Source organism: Malus sylvestris, chromosome 12, assembly GCF_916048215.2.
Source record: "Malus sylvestris chromosome 12, drMalSylv7.2, whole genome shotgun sequence".
NCBI classification, from domain to species: Eukaryota; Viridiplantae; Streptophyta; class Magnoliopsida; order Rosales; family Rosaceae; genus Malus; species Malus sylvestris.
Genome location: NC_062271.1, coordinates 10,529,604 through 10,542,874, shown reverse-complemented (window position 1 = coordinate 10,542,874; position 13,271 = coordinate 10,529,604). Strand labels below are relative to the sequence as shown.

Sequence of the window (13,271 nt, the reverse complement as noted above, 5' to 3'; positions counted from 1 at the left end):
TTCATGAATTTATTCTCACCTGAGTTACTTATTCTATTTTATGTTTTGGCATGACACACTTATGAATATGATTATGTGAAGCATGATTTAAATTAAGATATTTACATATATATTTATGCATATGTTTATATTCTATTTCTGGGAAAATTACGGCGAGGGATTAGAACTTTTGAGAAATAAAATGAATTTGAAAACATTTGTTTTTGCCCGCTCACATTTTCTGTTTTTCACCCCTCCAGGTTTTAGGTAGACTTGCTGTTGGTGGCATACGTTGATTTCGATGGTTATAACAGAACAAAATAATTGTAGAACATCTTTTGGTACTGTATAATTAGTACTTGTCCTACTGGACTGCACCTAGACTCTCTATGCCCTGATTAGGAGTAATTACACTTGTATCTCACTCCTAGCACTTCCTGTTTATTAGTGCACATTACTAACTTTCAGTTTTTATTTATTCGTATATTTCTTATCTTTATTGCTTCCGCACTGTGCACATGGCTACATCACCCTCATGTGACGGCCAGTATGCCTCGATCTTGGTCGCGGTGTGTCAGTTTGGTATCAGAGCCTATGTTTAGAAGTGCTATATATCTTTTAAATGATCTAATCATTGTGATGTCTTCTGTCAGAACTATGCCGCCTCGTAGAGAGCCACATCACTCAGCTGAACCTAGTTTCCCTGATATTGCTCAATTAGGGGAAGCTATGGTTAATGCCATTCAATCTTCGTTCTGTCCTCCTCAAAGGACACCTCTTGAGACTGTGTACAACCTGAAGCTGACTCATTTCATGGAAATGAATGACATGAAGGAGCGGAGAAATGGCTTTATCATGTTGAGAAGACTTTTCTTGTGATGCAGAGTCAGGGGAATCTTCCTCCTGATAGGTGGGTAGAGACGACTACCTGGTTTTTGGGTCTGAAGCCTGTATCCTGGTGGAGATATGAGTCATATAAGATGCCACTAGAGGTTGTAGCAGATTGGGAAGTGTTTAAACAGTTGTTTCAGAAAAGGTTTATTCCCCCTGAGTATATTGATCGCAAGAAACAATAGTTTACTCATCTGAAACAAGGAAAGATGTCAACGAATAAGTGTTACAGGAGGTTCACTAATTTGTCTCGATATGATCCGGAGGTTGTTGCTAATCCGGTTGAGATGTTACGTCGCTTCAGGTTGGGAACTAACAAGAAATGGCGTTCTATAATGACATCAACTCCCTGTGTCACTTACCAGGAGTTTTATGAGGTTTTACTGAGGATTGAGAACTCAAAGAACATGCCAGTGAAAGTGAAGATGAAGAAGAAAAGAATGGGAACCAAAGACGAGATGATAAAGGTAGAGGTCAATCATCTCAAGGACCTCGTAAGACCCAGAGTTTTAAGAGAAGCGGTGGCAGTTCCAGCTCTTCTAGTGGAGGCTTGAGCTCTAATATGCTAAGGAGAGGTGGTAGATTTTCTTGAGGCTCGAGATTTCAGAGGCATAGGGACTTCGGTGGTTCAGGTGGTTCAGGTGCTCCTTTATGTCGCAAGTGTGATAATAGGCATTATGGGGAGTGTAGGAAAGGTAGCAGTGCATGCTATACTTATGGACAGATGGGGCATAGGGTTGTACATTGCCCTCAGAATCAGCAGAGGCCCCAGCAACCTTCCTTACCACCACCTGCACCGACCCAGCAAGCTTTAGGATCTAGTGGTTATGGCCAGATTGGTCATGGTGGTGCTTATCATTATCAGGGTGACGTCGCTCATTATACTTCAGGGCAGTATCAGTACTCACAGGATCCTCATTATCAGGGTGGTTACTCTCAGCATCAGGGAGGTTCTATGCCATATCAGTCGCATTCAGCACGTGGATCCCAATGGTACCAAGGGGGACAGCCCCAATAGGTAGAGATTGCTGCTAGCAGTGCAAGATCTTCAAGGCAATCTGGTCAATCAACACAATGATGTGGTGTTCATGCTAACAGAGGTCGTGGTGGACAACAGCAGAATCAGGGACGCATCCATAACATGACACTGCAAGATGCTCAGAATAATTCTGATTTAATCATGGGTACGTTAAATATTCTTAGTCATTTTGCTAGAGTATTGATTGACTTTGGTGCTACGTATTCTGTTGTTTCTCATACATTTGTTCAAATGATGCAAACTCATCCTACACCTCTAGGATTCGATTTAGAATTTTCTATGCCTAGAGGGGAGAGATGCTATGTGGATCGGGTATATCCAGGATGTCCAGTGATGGTGGAGGATGTGGTTATGCCAGCTAATCTTTAATCGTGCCAAGATAGATTGTTATGGAAAGACGGTTACTTTCCATCGTCCTGGATTACCTGAAGTTACATTCCTAAGAGAGCCTAGTAGGTTGAGGCATGGTGTTATTTCTGCCATGATAGCAAAAAGATTGTTATCGAAAGGTTGTCAAGGATATTTGGCTCATATGGTGTTGGATGATAATGCTCCTAGTAGGCATTTTCTGGATGTGTTCTCTGATGATTTACCTGGATTGCTGCCGGACAGAGATGTGGAGTTCATTATTGATCTGCTTCCAGGTATGAATCATAAATCTTTGACTCCTTATAGAATGGCTCATGCTGAATTAAAGGAATTGAAAGTTCAGTTGCAAGAATTAGTGGATAAAGGTTTTATTCAGCCTAGTACTTCACCTTGGGGAGCTCTAGTTTTATTTGTAAAGAAGAAAGACGGAACCTTGAGGCTATGCATTGATTACAGGCAATTGAATCGGGTAACAATTAAGAACCGTTATCCATTGCCTCGTATAGATTATTTGTTTGATCAACTTTGAGGTGCCTGTGTATTCTCTAAGATTGACTTGAGGTCTAGTTACTACTAGTTGAAGATTAGAAGTGAAGATGTCCCTAAGATCGCATTCAGGACTCGATATGGTCATTATGAATTTCTTGTGATGCCATTCGGGTTAACTAATGCAGCAGCAGCTTTCATGGATTTAATGAATCGAGTATTCCAGCCTTATTTGGACAGGTTTGTCATTGTCTTTATTAACAATATCCTGGTATACTCTAAGTCTAGAGCTGAGCATGCTAGACATCTTAAATTGGTGTTGAAAAGTGTGAGAGAACACAAGTTATATGTTAAGTTTAGCAAATGCCAATTTTGGTTAGATCAAGTGGCATTTTTGGGACATGTTATATCAGTTCAAGGTATCCGAGTGGATTCTCAAAAAATGGCAGCTGTGGAGAATTGGGAGCAACCTCAAACCGTCACCAAGGTACGAAGTTTTCTTGGCCTAGCAGGCTAGTATAGACGGTTCGTTAAGCATTTTTCAGTGATTGCTTTTCCATTGACGAGATTGACCCGAAATGATGTTAAGTTTGAGTGGGATGATAATTGTGAAAAAAGTTTTCAACAATTGAAGTATTATCTTACTCATGCACATATTCTAGCACTCCCAGATGATAGTGGTAATTTCGAGGTCTAAAGTGATGCTTCTTTGAATGGTTTGGGTTGTGTGTTGTTGTAACATGGTAAGGTGATTGTTTATGCTTCGAGATAGTTGAAACCTCAAGAGAAAAATTACCCTATTCATGATCTGGAGTTAGCGGCTATCATTTTTGCTTTGAAGATTTGGAGACATTATCTTTATGGCGAGAAATGTAAGATCTTCACGGATCATAAGAGTCTTCAGTGCCTTTTTACTCAGAGAGATCTAAATCTTCGACAGCGGAGGTGGATTGAGTTGCTTAGTGATTATGATTGCACGACTGAGTATCACCCTGGTCGTACAAATGCAGTGGCGGATGCACTTAGTAGAAAGACTCCAGCTAGACTTAATGCCATCTATGATTGTCATGTTCCTCTTCTTGTGGATTTGAGGTTCACTGGAGTGGAGTTAGGAGTGGAAGATCGAGAGGAAGCCTTGCTTGCTAATTTTCAAGTTAGGCCAATTTTAATTTATCGTGTGCGCGAGGCCCAGATGAATAATGAAGAGACCCAGGAAATAATTCAAGCAAGGAATCAAGGGAAGAAGAAAGACTTCAGAATCCGAGAATCTGATGGTATGCTTATGCAAGAGAGTAGAATGTATGTGCCGAATAATATGGAATTAAAGAAGGCAATCCTTGATGAAGCACATAATGCAATGCATCCATGAAGTACCAAGATGTATAATAGCATTCGACCCATTTATTATTGGCTAGGTATGAAAAGGGAAATTGCCGAATATGTGAGTAGGTGTGCCATTTGCCAACAGGTTAAAGCTGAAAGGAAGAAGCCGTTTGGGTTCATGCAACCACTTCCCATTCCATAGTGGAAATGGGAAAATATTACCATGGATTTTGTATACAAGCTTCCTCGTACACAGAATGGTTATGATGGCATTTGGGTGATAGTTGATCAGCTTACTAAGTCAACACACTTTATTCCAATGAGGGAAAAATATCCATTAAGCTGATTAGCTAAGTTATTCATATCGAGGATCGTGAAGTACCATGGTGTTCCAGTTAATATTATCTCGGATCGGGATCCTCGATTTACTTCTAAGTTCTGGATAGCATTCCAGGAAGCTCTTGGTGCGAGATTACTTTATAGTACGACATATCATCCTCAGACTGATGGACAATCTGAGAGGACCATTCAGACATTAAAAGATATGTTGAGATCTTCAGTGCTGCAGTTTGGCGATGGTTAGCATGATTGTTTAGATTCGATGGAGTTCACCTACAAAAATAGTTACCATTCGAGTATTGGTATGGCACCTTTTGAGGCACTTTATGGGAAATCTTGTCATACACTTTTATGTTGGTCAGAGGTTGGCGAAAAAGTTTTAGTGGGACCTAAGATTGTGGACGAGACTACTCAAAATGTTCAGGTAATTAAGTCTAACATGAAAGTGGCCCAAGATCGACAAAAGAGTATAGCAGACAGACATGCCCCTGACTGAATGTATAATATAGGTGATTGGGTATTTCTAAAGCTATCACTATGGAGAGGTGTTGTGAGGTTTGGAAAGAAAGTCAAGTTAAGTCCTAGGTATAATGGACCATATATGATCACCAAACGAGTCGGTGAGGTTGCTTACAGGCTTGAGTTGCCTTCAGAGTTGTCTAAGGTACACGATATGTTTCATATTTCGATGCTTCGCCATTATGTTGTAGATCCTTCTCATGTGATTCCTCCTCAACCTTTGGAAATTAATTCGGATTTAACCTATGATGAGGAACCAGTGACTATTTTGGATTAGAAGGATAATGAGCTGAGGAATAAGACAGTGCATTTGGTGAAAGTGTTGTGGAGAAATCATTCAGTGGAAGAAGCTACTTGGGAGACAGAGGACCGGATGAGAGAGATGTATCCACGTTTATTTATGATTATTAGTGGATTATATGATTGTATAAATTTCGAGGACAAATTTTTTATAAGGTGGGTAGATTGTCACAGCCCTTTTTGAAATAAATTAGCGATGAAGTGAGTTGACTATTTTACCCTTGGACGTGAGTGTTGTGGTGTGTGTTATGCATGTTAGTGGTGGTCCAAACTTATGTTTTTCCTTAATTTTTGGATCAAATTAGAACATAGTTTTTGTGGTTTTGATTGGTAACCCACGTGGACCACACGCACACACACAAACTCTCTTTCTCTCCTTCCCGTGCACTCTCTCTCTCTCTCATCCCTCATGATTTCCTCCTGTTTCCGTCAACTTTGTACGGATGAACTTCAAACCCAAGCTTTCATGCATGGATCGACTTTCAAAATGTAATATTCTTGTTCCCTACAAGCACCTGAGTCCATTCGTACTATTTTTAGAACTTGAAACCTTCGAAAACCCGAGGAACCATCACCCATGATTTGAGTACTGTTCATGTGGTCATAATTATGGATGTTTCAGGGGATTTTAAGCTCATAGAGAGCTTTAGGACGTTCGTATGAAGCTCGGAGAAGAAAAACCAAGCAAATTGGACGTCGGAAAGTCAAGTTTAAAGAGTCTGAAATTTGGCCGGAATTGTCGAGCTTTCTCAAGCAACATCCCGTGATTTTTGGAGCTTGGAATTGGTAAGATTATGTTCTATTTTTCCTAAGCTTCAATTTGGTTCAAGTTTCATGAGTTTTGGTTAAGAATTGACGGAGATATAAGGATTTTAAGAATTTCCCGGTTTCCGGTGCCAGCGACAGTCACCGGAGTTCTAAGGTAGGGGATGACGGAATATTCCGTCAACTTTGACGGGATATTCCTAACGGTGTTGGTTAGTTGAACGGTTTTCGTCACTATTTGACGGAATATTCCTAACGGGGTTAAGGAATTCTGTTAAGGTCCCTATGCGTGGGCGGCGCGTGTTGCCGTGCCTTGGCCGGCGCGTGAGGGTGCGTGGAGTCATGAAAAATTATTCTAAAAATATGGGGATGTTCATGAGGTTGTGTAGATCACGTTGGTATATTCAAACACTCATTTGAGTTATCCATGAGAAGTTATTAGCTAGTATTGGTTAGGTGCTTTAAACTAACCTTGTTATAGTTGTTTCGCATATAGGGGAGGCTTATCCTGAGGACGAGCGCAGTCAAGGGCGACTCGGGAGCTACGACCCTTCGACATACCAGTGAGTGGGCTTTTGGTTTTCAGTATATACTTATATACTTAATATTTTCCCAAAAAATGCCTTTAAATGAAAGTATGCCTTGAAATGCCATGCATATGAAATTATATTTTGTATATGAATTGGTATATGATGCATATTATACAATTGTTGTGCTGTGGACGCTCAGGTAAGCTCAAGTGAGTTATGAATGGTGAATATGATTAAAGTTGTGATTGAGAAACATTGAGCTCATAAACCTACACATAGGGTGATTGTGATTTAGCCAGAGATATGACACAGGCTTGTTTATAATGTCACCTCCCACACCATATGCTCACATTGGATCCAATTTAGGTGCACAGTCTTGTCGTACAGACCCTTTTAGTGGTTCCGACTTGTAGGTGACTAGCGATTTATCGCCCAACTATTATGAGAGCATAGTATTGAGCATAATTATATTACACCCAGTCTTGTCGTACAGACCCTTTTAGTGGTTCCGACTTGTGTGCAGTGTAGTGCCGTATAGGCCATTGTAGTGACTCCGGCTAGATTGAATAATGAGCTATGAATTCAACCGTGCAGACTTATGCAGGGGTTCCGACTAATATGTTATTTTTCATGAATTTATTCTCACATGAGTTACTTATTCTATTTTATGTTTTGGCATAGCATACTTATGAATATGATTATGTGAAGCATGATTTGAATTGAGATATTTACATATATATTTATGCATATGTTTATATTCTATTTCTGGGAAAATTATTTATGTTTTACGGCAAGGGATTATAACTTTTGAGAAATGAAATGAATTTGAAAACATTTGTTTTTGCCCACTCACATTTTCTGTTTTGCACCCGTCCAGGTTTTAGGTACACTTGTTGTTGGTGGCGTACGAGGATTTCGGCGGTTCTGACAGAACTAAATAATTGTAGGACGTATTTTGGTACTGTATAATTAGTATTTGTCCTACTAGACTGCATCTAGACTTTCTATGCTCTGATTATGAGTAATTACACTTGTATCTCACTCCTAGCACTTCCTGTTTATTAGTGCACATTAGTAACTTTCAATTTTTATTTATTCGTATATTTCTTATCTTTATTGCTTCCGCACTGTGCACATGGCTACGTCACCCTCACATGACGGCCAGCATGCCTCAATCTCAGTCGGGGTATGTCAATTATTCACTGGATTATTTCAATATTCAATTCATTTGTGTGATGTTGATTATAGAAAAAAAAAATTAGAGAAACAATTGGCGTTGTCGAATTTACTATACTCGTCATTCAAATTTTATTGTTCTTTACTCTCTTGATCATCAAGTTTATTGTTCTTCACTCTCAATCTTAGACGCTTGATTGCAAACATTTAATACATTTGCTTATAAAAACGTGAGACGTATAATATTTAACTAATGTTTGTATATCTATCTTCTTTTGATACTAATTTTTAATGATATTTAATATAGAAATAGAATTTTTTTAATGTATATAGCGAATTCTTTTTTTATACATATCAATGTACAAAGAACCGACGGCCAGAGAACTTTAGGGCCCCACTTCGAGGACTCGCCTAGGACCCCAAATTCTCAGGGTTGGCCCAGTACACTGGTAACCCCTTCATCGCTTGCTTCGTGCTGCGTCATAACCGCCCGGTTTACAATCAGGAACGTAAAGCAATCATGCGAAACACCCAACTCACGCATCTTTGTGTACAGCAACAACGCTGACCACATTCGACATGGGACTTCATCATTAAATTCCACAACATGGTATTTGGTTCTTGAATCGAACCAAAAACCGAAACAGCGCTGTCGAGGTCATCAAAACGAGCTTACAGAGTGATTAACTTTCAAAAATGGGGAAGAGGGTTTGATTCCAGTTGAGACCAGACCAGAATATGAGTGTGGACGAAGAAGAAGATTCCAGTTACGAGCGTGGATGAAGACGAGGAAGGGGAAGAAGAAAACGAGAAAGAGGAGGAAGAAGAAGAAGAACGAGAGTGGACGAAGAAGAATAGATCTTTTGAGTACAGGAGGAGCTACAGAGATTTGTATTCTCAGTTTTGTGCACAAAGGAACTTCAAATCACTGAGCAAACGAATAGAAATTAGTGCCAAAGAGTCCCACATCGACGACTTGAATAAAAACACAGCGGTTTATATTGGCATGGTTGTCTGACACGTTACCTTTAAAAAAATAAAAAATAAATAAAAAAAAAGAGATTTTCCAAAAATTGATGTTCAAAACATGTGTGTTTATTGTAGAGATATTAAACTCATAAGCACTGAAGCAATAATGTTACAAAAATCAAAACAAACTTTACTTCTTCTAACGATGAGACAACTGCTATCAAATTGACACACCCCAACACGATCGGCCAACCAGTTAAGTATGAAAATGTATTGGTCGTAACTAAGTTGACAATATAACTTCATCATAAAGGTTATGAAATCCAATAAACATAATGACGAAGCCATGAGTTTTAATGGAAGTTCCTACACAACCTCCCCACTAAAATTATCTAGCCTTCGTTTTTCTAGCAATTGTGAAAAATGTTTTAGGTTTGACTAGAGGTGCAAGTGGGACTGGAAATTTCAATCCGAATAAAAAAATTTCTGTTTTGAGTCCAAAATTTCTAAAGACTTGGATAGCAATTTTTTTTTTTTTTTTTTTTTTGTCATAAAGATAACTTTTTATTAAATACGAATTGAAAGGTTTACATCATTAGCTAGAATATTAAGAGGAAACTCTGGGCCTAGCTAAACGAACCACATGGGTTTGAACAAACGCAGCCACGGCATGCACCGCTCGGTTACCTTCCCTACAAGTAAACTCAAAAGAAGCGATCCCCACTTCATTTGCAATAGCCCATATATCATGTATTGTATTTTCCATTGCTGCATCCACACTGTTCATCCTTTTAGCCATTTGAATCACGACCTGCTAATCGGATTCAACAACCAAGTTATTGTAACCTTCCTACCGACAAAACACAACGCTCCTTAATAGCAGCTGCCTCTGCCGTCACAGCAGATAACGCCTGCAACTTATCCGTCCCTTCAGCAGCAACCAATAGCCCAACAAAATCCCGAAGGACCAATCCCGCACCCCCGGTTTTCGTTTGCTACACCACGCTGCATTGCAGTTGAGTTTGAGGGTACCAAATGTTGGAAGGCCCTTCAGCACAATGCTCTGCAGGATATCCTCCTTCTCCACCACATCCTAAACTTTCGAACAAATCTTTTTTCCAACTATCAATGAAATCCACCCCCACTACCTCCTCCTGTTTAGGTTAATATTTAACTTTGAGCTTAGAGGAGAGAAAGCCCAAAAAAGTTCAATAAGAGGAGTTTCTGCCCGAAGCCCAGCACCAAGTCTAGATGTCCACTTCGAGACAACATGATGGCTCCTCATTAAATGCAAAGATTAGATGCTTACAAAGGAAGTGACAACAGATGGAAATCCACCAACTATCGGCCCAAAAGCACTTTATGAATGGCATAGCATGTAAAATACTGATGGTTCCCTACTCTCCAATTGCTTTCGGGCAAGAACATAAACAACACAAGTTAGGTTAATTCATATATAAAAGGAGGAAGAGGGCTTAGAGGCAAGGACACTCAACCAATCAAACAAACAAACATATAACTTGTCTCCCAGCCAAGCAAGTACCCAGAAAGCCGTGATTTGTCAAGACTCTGCACCTTTTTAGCCTTAGATTTCCTTAGAAAGACATATTTTATCTATGTAAAAGCTCTGCTACCTTTTCCTAAATATTGTAGTATTGATCTCTCGTATATAAACTCTTTCCAGTCATCCTCTTTAGTACTCAATCCTTTTGTAACGGCAAAGAGAAGAGACTGCAAGACGTTTAATCTTGCCCGACCCTCTTTGTTTTGTCTTTCAATTAATAGATCTGGTGTTATAATGCATCCCCCAGTTTATTTTCAAGTTGTTTTCAATCTTTTAATGACCCAAAACCCCATTAGTTCTCAGATCTGATTTACTTAATGGTTTTATCGTCATAAGAGGATGGAAATGAGTTAAACTGATGTTTGATCAGATCTGGACTTTCACCCTTTAAACATACAAGATAACTAAAGGTCCTTGATCTCAAGGCATAGAAAAGAACGTAATGTAGACTTAACCCATCTACAACAATCCTTTGATAAACAAGAAGTCAGAAATAACTTAGGGCACAAGTAATCGGCTTAAAATACACTTGTTCTACATCTGCCATACAAAGATGGCAGTGGCATGCCTAAGCACTTAGTTGGTTTTGATTGTGAGCCTCAATGCCTATACCTAAGGCCCCACAAAGGCACATTTCAGAACTAACTTTGTTCTCCTCTTGCAGCATTGCGACAAGCAAGAGCCCGACAATCAACCAAGTGCCAACTCCTCGGGGAGCTGAATGTTCGAGCCAGGAACGCCCACCAACCAGATTTCTTGCCCGAACACCTCCCGCAAATTTAGTTGAAGCAGTATGCCAAACCAAAATGCCCGACTAAATTCACATTCGAATAATAGATGATTCTCCATCTCAGTATGCGTTGCACAAATGCCACACGTCTCAAGCACTCTAATATGTCTTCGTTGGAGATTCTAGCGCACAACCAATGCATTGTTGCAACATCGCCAAACAAAATTTTTCCATTTTATTTGGAATTCTCAATTGCCACACCCCCAACCACGTTGGGCTATTTGGATGGCAATTGGAATGTACTTATCCGACCCGAAATTTCTCAATCTTAGTACTATAAAAAAGGGAAATTTTATTTGAACCCATCTAACTTCTTTCTACACCAAACTTACTCTCTTCACCCATATTATTTTTTATTAAAGAATTAATATCTCTTTAAACCCAAATTTATTACCTAAACTACCTTCTCAAACCCAATTCAAAATGTAAAATTATCTTTACACCCATTCCCTTTATAAAATAACATCTCTAATTGAATATTTTTTTTTTTTCAAAGAGGCGTCCTTTGCCCCTCTATAATTGCATATGTCGTATAGGATTAGCATTTCGATGGCTACTTTTTTTTTTCTTTCTGCTACCACAACCCATCCATGGACTTAGTATCCAAGAGATCATTCCATAGACTTGAATTTGCCAAGAGAATGTTATGCAAGCGTTCATTCCTTTTTAAATCGAGTATTTTCATGTAATTTTTAAGAAACTTTGAAGTGACATAGGGCTGGGTGTTTTGCTGCTATGTTAATAAACAAATAAACAAATTGGAGCTATTTCGAATAAAAAAAGGTGCAAGACATGCCACCTGCTAGTTCGTGGTTAAGGTTGAGCAATCTTTATTTGCACCAAGAATCAAGTTTTATGTCTTTGCAATACCAATAAAAAATCCTTGCATTGGTGTTTTGGGGCGCATACAGACGGCAAAGAAAAACAAAAACAATATAATGTAAAAAGTATGAAATTTAATCCAAAGAAGCAAACAAACAAAATATTCATAAATCGAGTCATATCTTAGTTGGAGGATTAAAAACTTCAAAATCACCATCCACCAATAGAAAAGCTTGTTTTTCTCCTTCAGAGGTATTAGTGTTTTAGTCGGATGAACTCAGGATAAACAAAGGGTGATGCTACGGTTTAATTATAGAATGTGGGTCTATTGATAAATTTGGTTTTTATTATTAATTTCATTTTGTACTTAATAGTAATTATGCAACAGGGTAAAATAAACAATTAACATTTAAAATTTAAGTTGAGTATAGAAAGAGATTAGATGAGTTTAAATAAAATTTCCGTAAAACAAACCATGCATATTCTTATTTATCATGCTTAATGTTATGTTTATGTATGCTTTATTTCGCATTTTGTATATTAAATCTTACTATTATGTATTAAAAACGAAGAGTATACACATACGTAACGGCCTATAAATATTGCAAAAAAAAAAAAAAGAAGAAGAAGAATGGTGGATACATAAAGGTTTGAAATTTTTCAAAGTCTTGCAAAATATAGGAGATTCAAATTATGTTCCAAAAATTTCGAGATAATATCAATTCTGAAATTTCTGATAAATTTTTATACTATTCTGAAATATTTGATTCCCGAAACTTCTTTGGATTGGGATTGGAATGCTTATTTCCAATCCGATCCGACTGAAAATCACCCCTAGGTTTAACCCCTAGATATTTTGTTGTGACTAGCTTCTTTATAAACTATAGTTTTGTTGTGAAAATATGGATAATACTAGCATCCTCACGAGGGAATGCACATATCTCATTTTTTGTGAATAAAGCACACCGTTTCATTTCTTATTTTGTCATTTGATGATCATCCTATACAAAAAATAATTCGAATTTGAGATTTTTATGCATCCAAATGTATAGAACAAATCAACAGTATAAGTACCGAGTAGTATATTCATGGTGAACCGTCCATTTGTTCCATACATTTGGATGATTATGTTACTTAGTAATCATACCATCAATTTGTTCTATGCATTAAAAAAATTCATAGTTCATATTAAATTTTTGAAATATCACATGAACTTATACACATTTTTCAGTTTATCATATGAACATAAATTTTTAAGCTCTTTGTCATATAAATTTTTCAAAATCATTAATTTGTCATCTTACCTTAACTCCGTAAGTTTTCCATGTAAAGCATGTTGTGGCACATGACTTGTGTTCAAGATTATTTTGGATTTTTTTTTCTTCTTTACAAAGATGTATTTACACCAAT

The 13,271-nt window shown here is 38.1% G+C and overlaps 1 long non-coding RNA gene across 1 annotated transcript in view; it reads right to left on the bottom strand.

Moving 5' to 3' along the window:
- LOC126592928 (uncharacterized) overlaps positions 1-13,271 on the bottom strand; it is a 79,884-nt gene that overhangs the window by 32,479 nt on the left and 34,134 nt on the right. The gene's annotated exons all lie outside the window — the stretch shown is intronic.